We start from the raw sequence: 17461 nt of genomic DNA on the forward strand, positions 1-17461 counted from the left end.
TGTTAGCAATCAGTTCCTTTTTTTTTTTTAAAGATTTAATTTATTTACTTGACAGAGATCACAGGCAGAGAGGCAGGCATGGGGGGGCGGGAAGCAGGCTCCCCTCTGAGTAAAGAGCCTGATGTGGGGCTTGATCCCAGGACCCCGAGATCATAACCTGAGCCGAAAGTCGAGGGTCTACCAGAACTATTAATACTCAACCTCAGGGCTAAGGTTTTTCTTTGTTTTTTTTTTTTTAAAGATTTTATTTATTTGACACAAAGAGAGAGATGACAAGTAGGCAGAGAGGCAGGCAGAGAGAGAGGGGAAAGCAGGCTCCCTGCTGAGCGGAGAGCCCGATTTGGGCTCTGATCCCAGGACCCTGAGATCATGACCGGAGCGGAAGGCAGAGGCTTTAACCCACTGAGCCACCCAGGCGCCCCTAAAACAAATATGGAAGTCTTCACGAATTTGTGTGTCATCCTTGCGCAGGGACCATGCTAATCTTCTCTGTATCATTCCAATTTTAGTATATGTGCTGCCGAAGCGAGCACTGGGATGTTTTTGATAGTAAAACTAATCTGAAATATGAAAATTGATCAGTGTAGTTTTGTAGATTAAATCTTTTTAAAGCTTTTATTTACTTATTTCAGAGAGAGAGAGAACATGCAAGCATGAATGGGGGGAGGGGTGGAGAGCAAAGCAGGCTCCCCACTGGGCTAGGAGCCCGGTGTGGGGCTCCATCCCAGGACCCCAGAATCATGACCTGAGCTGAAGGCAGACGCTTAACTGACTGAGCCACCCAGTCACCCCTATTGATTAATTTTTTTTTAAAGATCTTTATTTATTTATTTGACAGAGAGAGATCACAAGTGGGCAGAGAGGCAGGCAGAGAGAGAGGGGGAAGCAGGCTCCCGCCAAGCAGAGATTTCCCGATGCAGGGGCTCGATCCCAGGACCCTGAGTTCATGACTCTGAGGCCTAACCCACTGAGCCACTCAGGCGCCCCATAAATTTTTTAAAAAATGAAACTTATAGCTATCTCTTAGATATGTCTTATTATATAAAACAATAATGTTCCTTTTTGGGAAAGGACTTGCTTTAAACTGTTGATTTAAATGCTTCCGTCTGGGGCGCCTGGGTAGCTCAGTGGGTTAAAGCCTGTGCCTTCTGCTCAGGTCATGATCCCAGGGTCCTGGGATCGAGCCCCACATCAGGCTCTGTGCTCAGCAGGGAGCCTGCTTCCCTTCATCTCTATCTCTGCCTGCCTCTCTGCCTAGTTGTGATCTCTGTCAAATAAATAAATAAAATCTTAAAAATAAATAAATACTACCGTCTTTTGAATGTGGATTCTGTGACTGCTTATTGGTTTTTAGCTCCCAGGTGTCATTTAATGAAATAGTTAATGTAGGCTGTAGGCTTTTTGCTTTTTCTCATCAGCTTGGTTGAAATCAGAGTTTTGCTCTCGGGTCGGTGGGCCTGGTTGGGGAAGGCGTACTGTCATTTATGCCATGATTTAGGACAGACTCAGAAGAGGACGGGCCCTGGATTGGTCAAGACTTTCCCAATAATAATAATAACAGCAGGCATTACTTAGAGCTTACTCTACTGTTGTTTACCCCCTGTGAGGGATGAGGAAACTGAGGCACACAGGTTGTGTCTCATTCAAGGTCCCCTGGTTGGTGGGTGGTTGTGCTGGGGTTTGAACCCCGCGGCAGTCTGGTTTCAGAGTGTACTCTTTACTGCCTCCTGAGCCCATCATTTTGAGTTACCCAGAGCAGACAACCTTGAGTTCAAGGACATTTTGTTGGTTTGGGGCCAGCCTGGTGATGGCTGGGGAGACTTTTGCATGCTTAAGAGACTTGCAGGGCTTTGGGTTTCTCAGTGGCCGTGGTGCAGGTGTGCTGTTCCCGGGTGGGGTCCTTCCCCCTACCCAGCAGATCGTGCACTTCCCTCAGGGAGGGGATGGGCCTTCTCAAAAGTGCCCAAAGAGTCGGCATTTCAGTTCAGCTTCTTTTCCGTAGAGATTTTAATTTATTTGAAAAGATAAATAAGAGGGGCACCTGGGTGGCTCAGTGGGTTAAGCCTCTGCCTTCTGCTCAGGTCATGATCTCGGGGTCCTGGGATCAAGCCCCGCATCAGGCTCGCTGCTCAGTGAGGAGCCTGTTTCCCCCCTCTCTCTCTGCCTGCCTCTCCGCCTACTTGTGATCTCTCTGTCAAATAAACAAATAAAATCTTTTTTTTTTTAAGATTTTATTTATTTATTTGACAGAGGTCACAAGTAGACGGAGAGGCAGGCGGGGGGGGGGGCTCCCCGCTGAGCAGAGAGCCCGATGTGGGGCTCGATCCCAGGACCCTGAGACCATGACCCGAGCCGAAGGCAGAGGCTTAACCCGGCTTAACCCACTGAGCCACCCAGGTGCCCCTAGTATTTCAGTTCTAAAAAGATTTCTGAGGAAGCTCTTTCGCCTCAGATCTTTTTCTTAAGCCTCTCCCATGCCTGATCGACTTTCTGACATTGCATTGCCATTATTTCAGAACTTTTTATAAGCAAAGTTGGGTGATACGAGGTGTTTAAAATCAGATTTTAGTTCTACTGATCTTGAAATCTCTTAACCCCATCCTTGGCTTGGCTTCCTCAATAGTATAATGTGGTCAGTAGTGACAGAGCATTTTAGGAATTGTAAGAACTCAGAAGTCCGTGTCTGATAGGTGCTTTCTTAGGTAATTCAAAGGCAAATGTGAGTATTTACATTTCAGGGTGGAGTAATAACATATCTATATTTGATGGAAACCTTGTCTGCTTTTTATCTCAAGCCAGTTGGGCACAGCCCCTTCTCGTGCTGGCTGGGGGGCGGGGGTAGGGGGGTGGCCATGTGACAGGGCCTTAGGGTGAATGAAGTAGTGGATTTTGCTGCATTGTATTCTTGGATCTACCTTCGTGGCTCCTTGTAAAACAATCTCCCTTTCATTTAGGAACTTACTGTTATCTTTGGAAGTTGTCTTCCTGGCCAGAGACTTAAAACCAAATTAATTCTACCAGAAAAGCTAAGTTAAAACCACTCTTCCCTTTTATGGTGTTCAAAATAGTAAATTATCATCTCAGACCTCAGGAAAGTGTTAAGTACACATCCACCTTATAAAGCCAGACAAAGACAGTTCAAGAAAAGAGTATTACAAACCAGTCGTTCTCATGAACACAGACTCAAAAATCCTCCACAAAATACTAGGAAATCAAATCCAGGGATAGTATATAAAAAGACTAGTATACCACCACCAATTGGGACTTATCCCAGGAATAAAAGACTGGTTCAGTTTTCCAAAATCAATAGATGTAATCCACCATATGAACAGCTTAAATAACAAAAAACACATGATTATGTCAATGGATGAAGAAAAAACATTTAACAGAATTCAACATTCATTCATTCCGGCTAAATGCAGCCAGGAAACTGGGAAGAGAAGGGAACTTCCTTAACCCAAAAATGGTCATCTACCAAAAATCTACAGCTGACATACTTAGTGGTGAAAATGAAAGCTTTCCCGGGGTGCCTGGGTGGCTCAGTGGGTTAAAGCCTCTGCCTTCGGCTCAGGTCATGATCTCAGGGTCCTGGGATGGGGCCCTGCATTGCATCGAGCTCTCTGCTCAGTGGGGAGCCTGCTTCCTCCTCTTTCTCTGCCTGCCGCTCTGCCTGCTTGTGATCTCTGTCTGTCAAATAAATAAATAAAATCTTAAAAAAAAAAAAAAAAAAAAGCTTTCCCCCTGTGATGAAACCAGTGATCTCTACTCTCCCCACGGATACTCCGCATTGTACTGGTATTGCTAGCCAGTGCAGGAAAAATAAATGGAAGGCATACAGACTGGAAAGAAAGAACACCTGTGGGACGCCTGGGTGGCTCAGTTGTTAATCGACTGCCTTCAGCTCAGGTCATGATCCCAGGATCCTGGGATTGAGCCCCGCATCGGGCTTCCTGGTCAGCAGAAAGTTTGTTTCTCCCTCTGCCACTCCCCCTGCTTGTGTTTCCTCTCTCGCTGTGTCTCTCTCCAAATAAGTAAATAAAATCTTAAAAAAAAAAAAAAAGGAAAGAACAACTGTCTCTCTTTGCAGATGTCTGTGTAGACTATCCCATGGGAATCTCTAGATAAAGCTCATAAGGTCAGCTCACAAAAATCAGTATTTCTGTATCCTCACAATAAAAGCAGTACATTGTCAGAAACGGGGAAAAAACAAACCAAAAAACCTGACAGTTACAACAGCTCTTAGGTATAAATCAGATGAAATATGTACAGAATGCACACTAAAAATTCCAGAACACTGAAGAAAGAAATCAAAGACAGCCTAAGTAAGTGGACAGATTTACTATGTTCATGGTTTAGAAGACTCATTATGGTTTGTTTTTGTTTTTGTTTTTTAAAGATTTTATTTACTTGACACAGAGAGAGCACAAGGAGGGGGAGCAGCAGGCAGAGGGAGAGGGAGAAGCAGGCTTCTGGCTGAGATGGGATCCTGATACGGGGCGCCATCCCAGGACCCAGGGATCATGACCTAAGCCGAAGGCAGCTGCTTAACCTCTAATGACCGAGCCACCCAGGTGCCCCATAGAAGACTCAGTGTAGGTTTAATACTCTACACAAATTAATTTATAGGTTTAACACAATCCCCAAATTCCTGCAAGATTTTTTTAGGTGGAGACAAACTGATTCTAAAGATTTTTTTTTTTTTTTAAGAATTTTATTTTTTTAAAGTTATCTCTGCACCCGTTGTGGGACTCAAACCCACAGCCTCAGCATCAAGAGTAGCGTACTCTGCCAACTGAGCCAGCCGGGTCCCCCGATACTAAAATTTAGATGGAAAGTCAAATTAGCCAGGCAAACAGATGATGAAGATTGGTGGGAGAGTATTTAGGGGACAGGGAACAACGTAACATCAAGTCACCTTTGGTTAGGGATGCATGTGTGTGTCTGTGTGTGTGTGTGTCTGTGTGTGTGTGTATGTGTATGCATGTGCGGGTGCGCGTGTTGGAGAATAGAAAGATGGGGAGTATGAGATGTTTGGCCAGTTTCTTGTTCATTTCATGTAAGCAGGTCTCTTGACTTACAATTGGGGTTGATGATAGTACTTACCTGCGCTGATGAACATAGCAGACAAAATCCTGAGCCTCCAGTATAACTTGTTACACACCTGTTGGCACTATAGAATATCTCTAAAATGATACGAGCTGGGAAACTCGTGGCTGAAGGACAGAGTAGAAGAGAGACTGAGTTTTACTGTATGGCTTTTTATACTTGTTGAATTGGATGCCACATGCAAATATCTTCTATTCAAAAATTATTAAAATGTTAGCTGTTATTAGTTCTACATTAACATACAGTAGCCTGAAAGCTGATGTACTGACCAAAACCTTTATTTATTTATTCATTCATTCGTTTATTTATTTAAAATATTTTATTTATTTATTTGACAGAGAGAAAGAGACATCACAAGTAGGCAGAGAGGCAGGCAGAGAGAGAGGAAACAGGCTCCCTGCTGAGCAGAGAGCCTGATTTGGGACTCGATCTCAGGACCCTGAGATGATGACCTGAGCCAAAGGCAGAGGCTTAACCCACTGAGCCACCCAGGCGTCCCAATACCTTTATTTTTAAAGATTTGATTTATTGGGGCACTTGGGTGGCTCAGTGGGTTAAGGCCTCTGCCTTCAGCTCAGGTCATGATCTCAGGGTCCTGGAATCGAGCCCTGCATAAGGCTCTCTGATCGGCGAGGAGTCTGCTTCCTTCTCTCTCCTCTCTCTCTGCCTGCCTCTCTGCCTACTTGTGATCTTTGTCAAATAAATAAATAAAATCTTTAAAAATATATATTAATTTTTTTGAGAGGGAGAAACAGAGAAAAAATGAGGGAGCAAGAGCACAAGAGCAGGGGGAGGGAGAAGCAGACTCCCCACGGAGCGTGGAGCCCTTTGCGGGACTTGATACCATGACTCAATCCCAGGACTCTGGCTGGGATCATGACCTGAGCTGAAGTCAGACGTGTAACTGACTGAGCCACCCAGGCATCCCCTGACCATAACTTACTTTTAACTTAACCTTTAACTTACTTTTACCTACTTTGTAATTTGGAGGCCCTCAAGGAGAATGATCTAGATAATACAGAACTGTTAAACTAAAAGCTTGAAGATTTTTTCAGTAGCTTTTCCTGTTAAAAAAAAAAAAAAGGATTCTGTATGATAGCAGGCACTTGTTCTATTTAATTTATTTGCTAAAGGCAAAATTTCTTTGATTTGAGAGGAATTTACCCTCATTCTATTAGTTGAAATGTCATGTGGGTTTGTAACATGATATAGCATGGTGACTATTATTAATAATCCTATACTACATATTTGAAAATTGTAAGGGAGTCTATATTAATAGTTGTCATCACAAGAAAAAAATTTTATAGCTATGGATGACAACACATATTAACTAGAATTATTGTGGTGATCATTTCCCAGTATAAACAAATACTGAATCATTGTTATACACCTAAAACTGATAAATTATTAAATGTCAGTTATATTACCATTTAAAAAAACTGTAACAGGGGAACCTGGGTGGCTCAGTAGGTTAAAGCCTCAGCCTTCGGCTCAGGTTGTGATCTCGGGGTCCTGGGATCCAGCCCAGCATCGGGCTCTCTGCTCAGCAGGGAGCCTGCTTCCCCTCTTTCTCTGCCTGCCTCTCTTCCTACTTGTGATCTCTATCTCTGTCAAAAAAAAAACAAAACCCAAACTGTAACAGATAGGAAATGAGGAAAAAAGAAATCTTAGTATGACAGAGCAAATGAAAAGATGTTTGGAGTTTTTCTCTCCCAAAGGCTTAATGGGATCATGATTTCCAATTTTTGGCTATTTAAGAAGAATGTTCAGTAAATGTCCTGCACTCTTCTTTTGATTTGTTACTCCTTTTTGTTATATTTCAAGGAATGCTTTTATTAGATCAAAGGACAATGTCATTATATTTCTGAGCATTAAAGAATTGTGGTGCTGGTCAGCATTTCTGTACAATATGCCTGAAGGTCCCAGTTTATTCCAGGTCTCCAGTGTGCCTAACCTCAAGTACTTACCAGTGGGGAACCGTGAGCTTGGTTAAGACCTTCTGGCTTCTCCAGGGTCACAGGGCAAAATCACTTCTTCCTTGACAGCCTTGGAGGAGGACCTTTTTTCCTAATTGGAAAGCAGGAAGAGCCTTTCCCAGGTCATGCATGGCCCTACAGAGGATGCTGAGAGGAGGTAGACTGGGAGTGTATGCGCACTGCCCAGTCCATGATGCCTCTCCCTCCTGGTAAAACCGATGTCTGCTTAGGTGCTCAAGAGAGCCGTATTTCCAGCCTCGAGGGAGTGCCGAAGACACCTGAGCTACAGCACGTACAGGGCCCGCCCCATAAAGGGCTGAGGTCTGTGTGGCAGCTGAGGCTGATGGTTTTGGACGGTGGACTGGCTAGCTCCACGAGCTCTTGGAATAACCCAGCAGTGCCAGCATTCGGGCCTGACCCCCACAGCTGCTGTCAGTGCCTCTGTCTCCTCATTGCTCGAAGTAGCCTCAGATCCTTTTGTAGGATGATGTCCGACTTCTGTGGACAGTCCAGTTGTTTGTTAGAGAATAGAGCTATACTCCAAGGCCCATGACCGTGATCACAGATTCTGAATTTTCCCAGATGGTCCTAGTGTGCTGTGCTGTGTCATCAGATGATGCATAAGTACATCTGAAGTTAAAAAAAAAATGATACTACTTTAAATTATGAAATATTCCAAGCATTGAAATTACAGTGATTCATACAGCAAGTACCCATGTACTCACAGTTGTGTCCCGATATTGTTGTTTGGAAAATGAGATTATCCCGGGGGCACAGGCTGTGTGTGCGCGAGAAGTAAAAAGCAGGGTGAGATGAGCTGGGGTTTGGATTCATTAGCGAAGTGGGACTCCAGAGATCCCAGGAGGAAGGAGGATAGACCCGGAGAGGTAGAGAATGAGAGAACAAGGCACCCCCGGATGAGGGGATGGCCTCAGCATGGTGTTTGGTGGCGGAAAGCCAATTTAAACTTTCAAAGGCCCCGTTCAGAGTGGTCCAGGACTGGGAGCAGGCCTGCAGCTGGCTGAAGAAGGGACAGATGAGTGGAAGGGGACGGAATTTAGAAAGCAACATCTCCTTTGGGAAATCTTGCTTTATTTTTAAGCAGTTTAACTTCTTGATGGGGAGGATTCTTGGTGTGGAAGATTCTCACTTGAAGTGAGGTCCGATGTTGATGGTGGTCTTGTCTCCAGACATTAAATGGTGGGGTCCATCCCTGGTTTTCAGAGTGGGGTCCCCTGGGAGCCCTAGAGTTTATTCATGTAGAAATAGATTGAGAGACTGTGGTGCAAGGTGCATTATATTTCCACAAGTCTAATGTAGCTACATTAACTAGTAATCAGGCCAGTTTCTTTTTTGGCTGGAATTTTAACGGTACTGATGATTTTATGTTGATCAGAAGCTTTGATCGACGTTTTGAGTAACATACTCCTGCCTTAGAGTCTTTGCATTTGAGATTTATTCTTATGTCCTCCACTCCCTGCCCCCTTCCCCCAAAATGTCACTTGGCTCTGTTCTTCAGCACCGTTGTTCTTCTGTTCTGCTCCAAAGAGACCATCCCTGAGCCCCCCCTGTGTAAAGTAGGACACCCCCATCCCCACTCTTGATCCCTCTTCCTGCTTCATTTTTCTTCATAGTTTTTTTTTTTTTAAAGATTTTATTTATTTATTTGACAGAGAGAGATCACAAGTAGGCAGAGAGACAGGCAGAGAGAGAGAGAGGAGGAAGCAGGCTCCCCACTGAGCAGAGAGCCCGATGCGGGGCTCGATCCCAGGACCCTGGAATCATGACCTGAGCCAAAGGCAGAGGCTTTAACCCACTGAGCCACCCAGGCGCCCCTTTCTTCATAGTTTTTACCACCAGACTAGAACCTCAGCTCGTTGAGAGCAGACATGTCGTGTGTTAAGTTTCCTGCTATGTCCCTGGGGTCTAAAACGGTGCCTGGCCGTAGTAAGGCCCTGAGCAGCCAGTTGAATATGCATCTCTGTTTAATAAAAGAAAAATAAAGGAGGATTACTTAAGGGAGCTTATAAGGTCAAACTGTTGGAAAACAGGATCTTGGAGGGAAAAATAACCTATATTTGTGTACTTAGAAATAAGCTTCTGGACTCAGTTCTGAGTGGAAAATACTGGGGAGAAAAGTATGGAAACAAAATGCCACTGTAGTTCTTTTTTTCTTTTTTTAAACTGTGAGTTTTAGAAGGGTATCTACTGCTACTAGGAAACAGAAACTTTTGCTTAGAAGGCAGATTTTTGTAAAAGGAGGGGAAACCATAAGAGGCCTCGCCAAGCTTCTTGCTTGGGAGAGTGTAAGATGAAAACCAGGGATTCTCCGATTATTGTCGAAGTTGTCTGCTTTCTGATTAACATGTTAAGAGAGAGGATTGCTCAGGATCTGCCAAGCTGGCATCTTTGAGAGCCCTCAGAGCAGACGCTTAACATGTATAAAGAAAAAGTTGCAACCGGGATTGAGGCTGAGGGTCCTAGTGGTTGTCTTTATAAAGACTTTTGGAAATAAAAGAACAGCAGTTCATGGGGCCTGGGAAGGGAGGCCTCGATCTTCTGGAGGCTGGAGGGGGCTGGAAGGAAATACTGGAACCCAGAATTTTGTCTCTGAGCACTTCAAATGATTGGCTAAATTTGGGAATTATATGGGTTAATAAACACTTAAAATGTTCAGAGTTCAATCAGATGTGGATAGTTTTGGATGGCTTCTTTTTTACCACTACAGTTTGATGGCTGGCGCAGTGGAAGCCTTCATTTTTGTGGTTTCCCATTTATCCCAGCGCAGCTCTGAAAAACAGTTTAAGGCTAAAAGATTTTTGTGCCAATAAAAGAAAACAAAACAACAACAACCACCCAAGCCCCAGGAGCAAGGGCTGTCCCAGCGGTAGTTGCTGCTTTAGCTCGCGTGGTTGGTCTCAACCGTTTTTGGTCCAAACCCCGTACGTATGTGTCCTTTAAGAGCTGGCTGAATGACTTGAGAGTTAGATCAAGATCAGAGGCTAAATGGTAAAGGTTCTAACGTATTCTTCCCTTTAAAAAAAAAAAATCTGTATGTGTTTGAAACGCTCAGCTGGGTCAGCTGCTGTTGTTACACATAAACAGGACAAAAATCCTTGCCTCCGATGGGTGCTTGGTTGGCTTGGGAGTGAGGGTGTGGTGTGGGGTGGAAAAGCACACAAACCATTGTTACCACCAGAGCCAAGGGTGCTCTCTTAGGGGCGGGGGACGGCTTGGCAAGGAAGCCCTTGTGGGAAAGGGGCCGTCACATGTCGAGTGGCGAACAGCCAGTGGCTGGCATAAGGTGTGGTGTGTCCTGTGGAGGAGAAATATACCAGGTGCTGGGAGTTGGGGGACAGGTAAGGAAGAGGGGTAAACCCAGGCAGAGTTGTGGACGAAGGGAGGAGGGCCCAGGTTGAAAAAGGCCTGATTTGTGAGGCCGGTGAATTTGGATTTTCTGGAAGACATGGGGAGCAGTTGGAGCTGAGGTTTCCTGGAATGTGGGTAGTACGAACTGAGATGTGTGTAAGTACTAAATACACGCTAGATGATGAAGCCGTGACCGGAAGAGAAAGAATGTAAAATATCTCAGTTTTTTATATTAATCACATGTCGAAATAATACTTTGGATATAATTGGGTAAATATACTCGGAAAATTCTGTTTTTTTTACTTCTTAAAAGTCTGGCTACTAAAAAATATAAAATCACTTACGTGGTTCTCGTGTTTCTCTTGGCTGTCGCTGGGTTAAAGGGGGTGAGGAGGGATGGTTTTGAGGTGGATGCGATGAGAACAGCCCGCGTGACAGGAGACGTTGAGTAATTCAGGTGAGGGCTGGAGACCCAGCTGGTCTGCTGGCAGTGGTAGTGGAAAGGATGTGACAAATGCGATTTATAGGTGGCAGTTAGGTTTTATTGTAGTCCTTGTTTTTATTTTACATTATATTCAATTCACTCTCAGTCAGAAAACTACTGAAGCTGACATTTATTGTGCCTTTACTATGTGCCAGACTGCGGAGTGTTACACACGTGTTCTCTCATGTAATGCCCGCAGCCGTCCTCTGAGGCAGATGCTTTCTAGAGGAGAAAACAGGCTCTTTGGTATCACTAACTCGCTCATGGTCCCCACGGCTACGAGGTGGGGAGCCCGGCAGCCAGCCTGGAGAGACCCCGCCCGGGACCCCCTTACAGGGGTTTCTACAACCACGAGGTAGGTTTTGAGCCTTGTTCCAACCACCTGCGTCTTTCCCATTCCACAGGGACTTAGTCCATTTCAGTTTCCCCTCTTCATCTAGCCCTGCTCCTGGTAGGTCTGCCAGCCTTGAGAGCCCTTCCGGCTCCCGCAAGTTCCACAGCGAAGGGGTCACATCTGTCAGAGTCTGGAGAGGTGCTGGTTTCATTGTAAAGGGGAGCCTCTCAGCCCTTCTCTTCTGGCTCCTCGGATTGCCAGTGAAATTTAAGAATTTCTAGATCAGAGCCAGTGAAAGTCTTGAGGAAGCCGGAGGCTGCCGGCTGGTGGAAGAGGGGTAGAGAGGTGGAAATTGAGGCTTGATTGTCCTGTTCCCTTGAGCCAGCGCCTCAAAGTATGTGGGTTTGAACAAACAGTTGACCTCTGGAACCTGTTTTTTCCCTTGGGAGAACAGCTGCTGCACTATATTGCCACCCATTTGGACTTTAGCTTGTTTATGGGCCTTACAAGATGATTTTTAAAGGATAAAGTCAGAACTCTCATACAAATACGAAAAATTTTATTAATTAATGATGGGACTAGTAAGATTAAACCTGTAAGATTACAGTGTGTTGGAAGGAAAAGTCAAGACATTTGCACAGAAAGAGTATGTGTGCGTCACACACACACACGTGCGCGCGCGCACACACACACACACACACACACAGATACACACTCACCATGAAATGAATTTTGAATACATGCCACTTTGGCTTTAAGGAGGGTCACTTGTGGGGTGCCTGGGTGGCTCAGTGGGTTAGGCCTCTGCCTTCGGCTCAGGTCATGATCTCAGGGTCCTTGGGATCGAGCCCCACATCGGGCTCTCTGCTCAGCAGGGAGCCTGCTTCCCCCTTTCTCTCTGCCTCCCTGCCTACTTGTGGTCTCTGTCTGTCAAATAAATAAATAAAATCTTTAAAAAAAAAAAAAGGAGGGTCACTTGTCTCTCCACCAGAAGATTAATTTGCCTGTCTACAGACAAGAATCATTTGCACTGCTTATCAGTTTTGTACAACTGATAAGTTGCAACATATCTCAAAGGTCATAAAAGGCACAAATCCCACAGAATCAGGTAACTTGGAAAGTTATGTTCTAACAAGGCCCCTTCTTGTAGTAAAGATACTCAATAACCCTTTTTGGTCCATTTCAAAATCTTTGAGAGTTTATTCTGAGATGTGGACTGTCTGGAGAGGGGCCCCTGTGGGCTGCGTTTTCATGCGTGTTAGGCCCTCCCAGTTTCATTTGTCCCTTTCATTTGTCCTCTGTTGCTCCTGCTGTGCTGTTGGGTGGCTGGAAGAGCCCCGTCATGGCTTTCTGTACCCCAGTCTGGATTTCTCTGTTGTTTTCTTGCTTCTCCCTGGTCACTTTTCCTTCACAGAAAGAGGTCTTGACCACCTACACTTAGGGCCATGCCCTTTAGTCCTCAGCCTGGTGTTCAGGGGCCTGAGTCAGGCCAGAAGGGCAGGGAGTACAGGTAAGAGAACCACCAGCCGTCACGGGGTTGGCGTGAGGTTGAACGGACAGGGCCTCGCGTGGAACCTGGCCGAGGGAAGTGCCTGCTGAGTGCTGCTGTTACCCTTGCCGCCCATGGGTCCTGGCTCCTCCGGCTGGGTCTGTTTCATTTAAGGGTCTCTTGACCTAGATCAGCCGCCTCATCCTGGCTGGAAGCTCCGTGTTCTCCCACAGTAACACACGGACCCTGCAAGGGCGCTGGAGCCCTTTGCCCAGCCACAAGGTACCCCAGCAAGGAGTGGGCTGGGGTGAGGCAGGGTCATCCTCTTCCCTCTTTGCTCTCCCCCAGCCTTCTTCCTCTGGTCCTGCCAGGCCCGTCCCGGGTTTTCTTGGTCCAGTTTGTGTCCTGGGATGGAACACCAGCTTACACTCCATGTGGCCCTCCCTCTCTGGACTCCCTCCCTCCCTCCCTTCCTTCCTCTCCTTTCTTTCTCTCTCTCTCTCTTTTTTTTTTTTTTTAAGATTTTATTTATTTATTTGACAGACAAAGATCACAAGTAGGCAGAGAGGCAGGCAGAGAGAGGGGGGTGGGAAGCAGGCTCACCGTGGAGCAGAGAGGAGAGCCCGATGCAGGGCTCGATCCCAGGACCCTGGGATCATGACCTGAGCCAAAAGCAGAGGCTTTAACCCACTGAGCCACCCAGGCACCACTCCTTTCTTTCTCGTTCCCTTCCTCCCTCCCCTCCCCTCTCTCTATTCCTTCCTTTCTTTCTCTTTCTCCTTCCTTCCTTCCCTCCCTCCCTCCCTCCCTTCCCTCCCTCCCTTCCTCTCTCTTCCTCTCTCTCCATCTCTCTCTTTCTCTCTCCTTTTCTTCCTTCCTCCCCTTTCTTTCTCTTTTCCTTCCTTCCTTCCTTTCTTTTCCTCTTCCCTCCCTTCTTTCTTTATTTTTTTAATTTTTAAAAAAGATTTTATTTATTTATTTGACAGAGATCACAAGTAGGCAGAGAGGCAGGCAGAGAGAGAGGAAGAGAAGCAGGCTCCCCACTGAGCAGAGAGCCCTACTCAGGGCTCGATCCTAGGACCCCTGGATCATGACCTGCCCAAAGACAGAGGCTTTAACCCACTGAGCCACCCAGGGGCCCCTCTTTCTTTTAAAACAATGTACTTATTTGAGGAAAAGAGTGCGCATGAGCAGCAGGAGCAGAGGGAGAGGGAGAGTGAATTTCAAACAGACTTGGTGAGCTCAGCGCAGAGCCCAAGGCAAGGCTTAGTCTCATGACCCTGAAATCACACCTGAACTGAAACCAAGAGTTGGAACTTAACCCACCGTGCATCCAGGTACCCTTCTGACCTTTTTTTTTTTTTTTTTAAGATTTTTATTTATTTATTTGACAGACAGAGAATACAAGTAGGCAGAGAGTCAGGCAGAGAGAGAGAGAGGAAGGGAAGCAGGATCCCCGCTGAGCAGAGAGCCCGATGCGGGGCTCGATCCCAGGACCCTGAGATCATGACCTGAGCCAAAGGCAGAGGCTTAACCCACTGAGCCACCCAGGTGCCCCCCCCTTCTGGCTTTTTAAAAATTTATTTAAAATTTATTTTTTCAAGTTTTATTTATTTAAGTAATCGCTATACTCAGGGAGAGGGGCTCAAACTCACAACCCGGAGTGGGCTGGGGTGAGGCAAGCCCCTCTGACTGAGCCAGCCGGGCGCCCCTGGATTTTCTGGCTTCCTGAATAGATTCAGGTATACTTACAGTTAATTGTCCTAAGTCCGTAAACACCTGCAAGGCAGAGACCCAGTTTGCTCCTGTTCAGTTCTCATAGTAGCAAACACTTTGCTGCTTGGTAAGCACTTCCTGTTCATCCGGGTTCAGTTTGATCTATTAGTGAGTCTAGAACCAGCCCCAGATCCAGGAAGAAAAGAAAAACAGCTAATTCACGTTGAGGATATGTCTTCACATGTTGTACAAAATCCCATGTATTGGGTGGCTTTAATAATAGTAGTTTCGTTGCTCGCAGTTTTGGAGGCTGGGCCAAGGTCAGGGTCCCTGCGAGGTGTCATTCTGAGGTCACTTCTCTTGGCTTGCCGTTGACAGTCATCTTGCTGAGTGCTCACATGGTCTCTTCCTACGTGCAAGGAGAGAGGCATTTCTCTCCCTCTTTTTTTTTTTTTTTTTTTTTTTTTCTATTTCTCTTCCTCTTCTTACAAGGGCACTAACCTCATCTCGCCAGCTCTGTCCTTCGGACTTCATCCAACCCGAATTACCTCCCAAAGGCCCCATTGCCAGATACCAGATAGCATATGAATTGGAGAGGGGGCATAGATTTAAGTCTGTAGCCAGGTGAGATTATGGTATAAATCAATAGTGGAGGTCCAAGATGGCTCAAGAGATTCAGAAAATTCTTGAGATTCAGAAAACCTCAGAATTTTGGGTGCCTGGGTAGCTCAGTCGATAAGCGTCTGCCTTCAGCTCATGTCATGATCCCAGGGTCCTGGGATCAAGCCCTGCATCGGGTTGGTTCTCTGCTCAGCAGGAACCCTGCTTCTCCCTCTCCCACTCCCCTAGCTTGTGTTCCCTCTCTCACTGTGTCTTTCTCTGTCAAATAAATAAAATCTTAAAAAAAAAATCTCAGAATTTTATACTAGGAGGAAACTTGAAGCCATTCATGTATGCCCCTCCTTTGTTTTATGGGTAATGAATCTGATCCCTAAAGAAGCTGTGGCTTGCCTGTGCCTACCCAGTTTGTTGGTGGCCCTGGACCCCGAGATTCAGGCTGGAATTCTTTCCTTAGCTGCTTCTCTTCTGTGAATACAGCTGTGGAACAGCTCTCTGAATTCAGATCATCTTTCTTACCCTTTAATGATTATGGGGAGAGAGGATGAGTAGTAAATATCCTTGGGTGCTTCCTAGGGCATTACTTTAGTAAAGACCAGATAGGACAGATCAGGTCCTTGGCTGTGATGTCCCTCGGAAAGTGCATTTGTCTGACCAGCCCAGGCAGGGGGCCCAGGTGAGCATCCTGGGGCGGCCAGTTGACTCGGGGGCCCTAAACTTTGGATTATAACAAAACCCAAATGTTGGTAGAAGTAAAGTTGCCTTTTTGTCCCTTCGTTTCTCTGATAATAAACTGAGATCAATATAATTTGCCAGCAGGTTGGTCTGTCTTCTTGTAGAGTACGGTTTTGGAGCTGAAACTGGGAACACAGACCCCATTTGTCCCAGGGGAGTAGATCTGGATGGCTCTCTGCATGGTCCCGACACAGCGTGGTGATGGTGGAGGGGGGCTGAGGCCGTTACTGGGATGGCGGTGCCCAGGCGGGTGGCGGTGGGCTGGCTGGGGAGACACTACAGATGCCGCGTCTGCACCGGATGCTTTGGGAAAGCTTCAGCTGTTGGGGTGCGACTTTGGGGGCCCTAAGGGCTGCCACTCTGATTAGATGAGTGAGACCCACAGAGTGACCAGTTGCCAGATGGAGGGAAGCCTGCGGGTGTCCTGTATGGTCAGTGTTTTGTGCAGTCCCTCTTTTTTGTCTGGTTCCACAGAATTCTGTAGGAGCCCTGCAGTTCTTTTTTGTTTTTTGATGGACCGTAAAATCTACCATTGTGTCTCAGACCAGATCAGTATAAATGAAAACAAAGTTAAAAAATTTTTTTTAAAATTTTACCCATTTGCAACAGTAAACTTCTTTCTTTTCCTTTCTTCCTTCCTTTTTCCAATTTATTTATTTGAGAGAGAAAGAGAGTCTGTCCCAACCACCCTCCGTGCTGAGCACAGAGCCAGACACGGGGCTTGAACCCACAACCGTAAGATCACCCCCTGAGCAGACACCAGGGGTCGGTCCCTTCACCGACTGCAGTAGAAAACGTCTTACTACTGAACACACAGATGATTAGGAATCCGCCAGCTACGGGATTTAGCCGGAGTGGTTCGGCACTGTTAGTGTCCTAGAGGGACACGGAGAGTCTTCATCGTCCTGCTGTGTCCAGAGCTACTTTGTACAGTTGGGCAGGTTGTGTGCTGCACGGCAGGTCTGACTGGGAGGGTGAGGGGGTACTGAGTTCCAGCCTGCATGCTGCTCTTGGCCCGGCACATGGCCGGCGCTGGGCTGTGTCCACTGGGAGGAAGGGTTGCCTCCTCCACTTCGTCAGCCCGGGTGTGTGTGTGTGCCGTTTTTAACTCACTGTTCCCTTACCGAGCCAGGCCCACCCAGACTGGGCTCCGTCTCTAACCAGCACAGAGGTACGGATGCAGCAGCTTGTGTCTTCGGTACTTAATTGGGAAACATACTGGCGACACGGCTTAGCTGCGATATTAAGCTAGATAGGAAAGTGTATTTTTAAATAAGACCAAATAAAGCAAAAAAACCGTAAACTTGGAATTTAATTTTCCAGATAGAGTATTTTAAACAGATTTATTTTGAATTAACAAGCGTGTGCGTGTACTGGGCCTCCCAGCACCTTATGTGGGCCTCTGTAGTGTGTGCGGATGAAGATGTATTTAATACCATGCAAGTAAATGAAGACAGGTACAGGAGTAATTTGCTGACTCACCTCCCATGTCGTTGAAATTAAGAGCTTTCAGTCCCGCTCAGAGCATCTGTCAGACACTTGATGGCGTGTGATGGGTCATGGGGGTTGGTGCGGATAACTGGATGGGACTTCCCCTCTAGGGGATCCCGTTTCGGTATGTGCACTGAGCCGCC

At 46.2% G+C, this 17461-nt stretch overlaps 1 protein-coding gene and 1 non-coding gene across 2 annotated transcripts in view; one reads left to right on the forward strand and one right to left on the reverse strand.

Annotated features, from left to right (window-relative positions):
* Positions 1 to 17461, forward strand: part of CMTM4 (CKLF like MARVEL transmembrane domain containing 4) — a 61986-nt gene that overhangs the window by 2841 nt on the left and 41684 nt on the right. The window lies entirely within an intron of this gene.
* Positions 427 to 533, reverse strand: LOC116866004. The gene has a single exon (XR_004382299.1). It is a non-coding gene; the product is annotated as a U6 spliceosomal RNA (small nuclear RNA).

Source organism: Lontra canadensis, unplaced genomic scaffold (genome assembly GCF_010015895.1).
Source record: "Lontra canadensis isolate GAN:19392208 unplaced genomic scaffold, GSC_riverotter_1.0 scaffold8, whole genome shotgun sequence".
In the NCBI taxonomy this organism is placed as follows: domain Eukaryota; kingdom Metazoa; phylum Chordata; class Mammalia; order Carnivora; family Mustelidae; genus Lontra; species Lontra canadensis.